At 42.8% G+C, this 5074-nt stretch overlaps 1 long non-coding RNA gene across 1 annotated transcript; it reads right to left on the reverse strand.

Annotated features, from left to right (window-relative positions):
- Nucleotides 1–2225: 2225 nt before the first annotated feature.
- Nucleotides 2226–3776, reverse strand: LOC103627518 (uncharacterized). The gene is made up of 2 exons (XR_553685.3): nucleotides 3615–3776; nucleotides 2226–2617 (listed from the first exon to the last, which is right to left on the reverse strand). It is a non-coding gene; the product is annotated as an uncharacterized lncRNA (long non-coding RNA).
- Nucleotides 3777–5074: the final 1298 nt, after the last annotated feature.

Here is a 5074-nt window from a genome sequence, read left to right on the forward strand (position 1 = left end):
GGATTCACGCCTCGCCCGAGGGCGTCCTCAGGCAGTGGGCGCACCCCCGGCTCGCCCGAGGCCAAGCTCGGACAAACTTTGTCGTACACCAACCTCGGCCATATCGCCTTACCACCGACCGTATCGCATGCGCATTTAATGCGAGGATCACCTAACATCTTATCCTGACACGCGCGCCTCAGTCGGTAAGGTCGAAACCGCAGTCACTTCGCCCCCTTTTACTGACCGATCTGACAGGAAAACAATACTGTTCACCCCGTTCCGGCTACTGTGCCAACCACCAGGGTAAAGCTAACGACAGTGAGTCACGACCTCCCCCGAGTTCAGTCTCGGGCGCAACAGGGAGCTCCACCTCGCCCGACCCCAGGCCTCGGCCTCAGCCTCGGCCTCGGGAGAAGGTTTCCGCCTCGCCCGACCCCAGGCCTCGGCCTCAGCCTCAGCCTCGGCCTCGGGAGAAGGTCTCCACCTCGCCCGACCCCAGGCCTCGGCCTCAGCCTCGGCCTCAGAGGAGTCGCCGCCTCGCCCGACCTCGGCCTCGGACTGACTACGCCATAGGGGATACATCATTACCCTACCCCTAGCTAGCTGCCTCAGGCTACGAAGGAACAAGACCGGTGTCCCATCTAGATTACTCCGACAACAGGTCATGATGGTTCCCTGCTTGCGTCCATGATGTCGATTGTGCTCAACTCCCTACGAAGGCATAGAAACGTCAGCAGGACCCCGGGCCACACCGTCAGCTACGCTTCTACAGGGCTCAAGCACTTCTCCGTCGGACACGTTAGCACATAGCTACACCCCCATGTACAGCTGGACCATCTCCTTGTATCTATAAAAGGGGATGTCCAGAGCCTTCCCAGGAGGCAGGCACGCAAGCAGAGAAGGCAAAGTGAGAGAGACGGGGAGGAGGCTAACTCAGGCAACTCACCTCAAGGCCGAACCCTCTCTATCTCTCTCACTCTCTCTCTCTCCGCTTGTAACCCCTACTACGAGCACCACGGTGCAAGATAATATAAGCCTCATCCTCCCTCTTGTGTTTCATTTTGCTTCAACCCATCTGGGCAGGGACACGCAACATCAAATTCACTGGTCGGTTGAGGGTCCTCGCGGGTCCAAAACGCCGACAAATGAGAAGAATGCTAAGGAGTATTTTGGTGTTCTTATAATTCATTTAATGTGTTTTGAAAACTTTTAGTCTATAAACTAAATAGAGGCCTTATTTATTTTTAGTCACATTTAGTCCCCTAACTAAACTTTAGTCCGTAGACTAAAAGAACCAAAGAAGTCCTTATTTATTTTTATATTATTAGAAAGTTCTCGAAGGTCAGTTGAAAATAAAACTAAGACCGTTTTGAATAAAAAATATTGACTCTTCAGCCTCTTTTACCGTTTACCGGTCGCGCCGAGGAACTCGCTAGTCGCTAGAAGCGTTCACGTGTGTTGGCTTGGCATGACGACAATAGGACAAGCCCGACGTGACCAGCCTATGCATGCGCACCACACTCCACACCAATCTCTAGCTAGCTCGTCCTGGCGGCGGGACCAGGGGACGCCAGCGTACAGCGTACTGCCGCGCGCATTTGGATGTGGGGATAACGGTACGTTTGGTTTGACTTTTGGTTTTGGTTTTTGTCCACTAAAATTTAAAAGCCAAATCAAAGGGCTAGATCTAGAATTATCTTTTTCTAAAATCCGACTTTCTCGCAGTGTAAAACTGAAAGCACCTCTGGACCTGCTTTTAGTGGCTTTCGAATGGAACTCTGAAAACATATATCGAAAAACTTTTAACGACTTTTAGTGGTTTCGACCAAACGGTTTTTAGCTTTTTAACAGCTCACAGCCTACAGTAGCTTTTTCCACAGCTCACAGCCTACAACAGCTTTTTTCACAGCCACAGCTCAATCAAACAGACCCTAATGGGTCGTTTGTTTCCTTGGAAATGAAACTAATTCCATGAATAACATTCTAGATATTAGATTCCTAAAGAAAGTAATTCCTTAGAATTTGATTCAATTCAATTTTTTTGTTTGGATACTAATGGAATTCTTTTCCATGAATCAAATTCAATATCCTGTTTGGATAATTATATATGGAATTTACATATTTAGAGGGAAGTAACCACATCAACTTGTACACGACAAAATACACATGTTTCTTGTGTGCACATGTGTCTTGATGAGTCATATACATGTGCAATAAATTAGAGACAAGTTTTCACCCTACAATTTATCAAGCAGCATGCATCACGAGAATAGTAATAATAATGCAGATTTGTCTCAAATGTCTACATATTATTGGAACACATTACTTGCTACTCAATGTGATGTTCAATTCACCCAACATAAACTAAGACAGCAACATCAACACACCCAACAACAGTTCAATTCACCCAACCACAACTCGGTTCACTTTTTAAGTTGCTTCAACAACCATCTCTTCCTGAGGTTGTTGATGAAGTAAGCTTTTTACCGGCTCCCTCTTCCTTACTCATATCTCTCGCACCATCAGCTAGGGTCTTTACCGCTTCACCGGTTGCATGATCTTTCACAAACACCAAGTTGATCGAGTCCCAATATAAGACTGTCTTGTGTCTGTACCCATTAGCTTCTTTAATTTTCTGCAGAACACAATTTGAAGTATCAGATTGATAAACCATACATCATAAGCACACTTGAGAAAACATTATATATATACATATATCACTAATTCAAAGAAGAACAGGAGAAAAGCTGAAAACTCTGTAAAATGCAAGCGTTGCGGAACATGTGGCCTGATATGGTCTTCTCTGAAATCTGAATCAAATGATTGGACTGTTCTCTCACTGGCAATGGCAACCAAATCAAAAAAATGTCATACAAATCCGCACAAGCACAACACGATGCAAACACTAGCACGGCAACAAACGCAGAGAGCGGGAACACAATCGCTCTGTTCGATCAATCAGTTCTGGCGAGCACGTACAAGACAACAATGTCCATTGCATTGAGGTCCTCCATGAGCACGGCAATAGTCCAATCATTCCAAATTATAAGATGACTTTTTTAATACATAAATTATGTTATGTACTTCGATGTACCTACACCTACAGTAAAATTAATGTAGTAAAAAAGCTAAAATATCTTATAAAGTTATAATTTGAAGTAGAGAGAGAGAGAGTATTCAGTTAATAATCCAGGATAAAAATGACAGCGGGTGTTCAGGATCAGGTAGAGCAGGCACTATACTGCATGGCGTGTTAAGGTGGGCAGGTGGCAAAGGCAACGAAGGCAAGAGAAACCCAAGCAAAATCATCGATCATTTCAGCGTCCATGCCTACTGGTATGGGTCATGGGGCGGCCTGCCAACCGGTGGAAACGGCAGGTGAGTAGTCGAACGAGGCGGGGGCCGCGACCATTGCCCTGGGAACGGTGGAAACAGCTGGCTGCAGGGACAAACGAAGGAAGCAGTCGTCGGAACTGATGGCCGGTCGGGGAGGAAGAAGCGAGGGCGACATCAAAGAGCAGGGAGAGGAGGTGGAGGAGGGCGGTCGAACCAGTGCTACGGTCGAACACAACTGAGGCACCGAACCGTAATATCAGAGAAGAGGAGAAGGGGTGGGGAGCAAGCGACATTACCTCAGCAGATCTCGGGGAGGAGACGAGTCAGAGGAGGCGACAGCGTGGTGCTCGGGGAGGAGACGAGTCAGTTGGCGGTGCGGCGGCGCTCCGAGTCAGGAATCTATTTCCTCATTTTAGGTTAAGAAAGTTTTAGAGGCTTCTGATTCAGGCCCAAGAAATGGATAGAAAGTTAGTTTCCAATTCTATAGTTTGCCAAACAGGTCAGCCTAAGAATTAAATTCCAATTCAGCCCAATTCCAATCAAACAAACGGGCCCTAAGTGTAATCTAATCTGATACGGACGAATATCATTGAAACCATATTTATTTTTATATTTTTATTCGAATTTAAATTCGAATATAGATAGCTTCGGATACGAATACAAATGCGAATATTTTCAGATGCAAATATGGATAGTCGAGTATCGAATACAGAACTAATCGAACAATGATAACATCAGCAACATTTTTTTGTCGGATACTATGTAAGACACCATTTCACACATACTACGATTGTTGCAATCATTTAGCCACTCCTTGAATCCAATCTTTTAGGATTTTATGGGGACATGTGTTGTGCCTCCGTGAAATTTCATGAATTTCTTGGGCTATTTGTGTATTATTATTAATATTCTGCAGAAAAATAATTAAATTCATAAAATATTATAGTGTCGACCAAAAAATACAAAAAGTTACCAAGAGTAATAAACATTCTATAAGAATACAACCTCAAGTTCCCATACGAAAATGATAAAGTGAAGAATTGATTATGTTGAAACTTGGATACTTAGAGTGATTTCATATGTAACTTATGCAACAAGTGAAAGTGAAATAGAATAAATGATGGCATCTTGTGAATTTTATTATCCAAACATTTTTAGGATTATATGTGAACATATGTTGTGCCTCCGTAAAATTTTGTGAATTTCTAAGGCTATTTATGTATTATTATTATTTTCTACAGAAAAACATAAAAACAATTAAATTCATAAAATATTTTAGTGTCGAACAAAAAATGCAAATAAGTTACCAAGACTAATAAACATTATATAATAAGATAAACTCAAGTCCCCACATGAAAATGATAAAGTGGATGACTATGTCGAAACTTGGATATTTAGAGTGATTTCACAGGTAACTTATGCAATAAGTTAAAGAGAAATAGAAGAAATGATGTCATCCTATAAATTTTATGGTCCAAACATTTTTGAGAATTATATATGGACATATGTTGCACCTCCGTAAAAATTCATGAATTTCTGAGGCTATTTGTGTATTACTAATTTTTTATTCAGAAAATAATCAAAATGCACATAGCTATCCGGATATCCGGGAAGATGTATCCGAAAAGATATCCGGATATCTGGAAAGATATATCCGAAAATTTATCCAAATATTTGAAATCCGATGGATATCAGTCATCCCGTATTCGTATCCGATATCACAATTATACTATCCGAATCTGAATCCGAAGATCCA

The sequence above is a fragment of the Zea mays genome, chromosome 5 (genome assembly GCF_902167145.1).
Source record: "Zea mays cultivar B73 chromosome 5, Zm-B73-REFERENCE-NAM-5.0, whole genome shotgun sequence".
Taxonomy (NCBI): Eukaryota; Viridiplantae; Streptophyta; class Magnoliopsida; order Poales; family Poaceae; genus Zea; species Zea mays.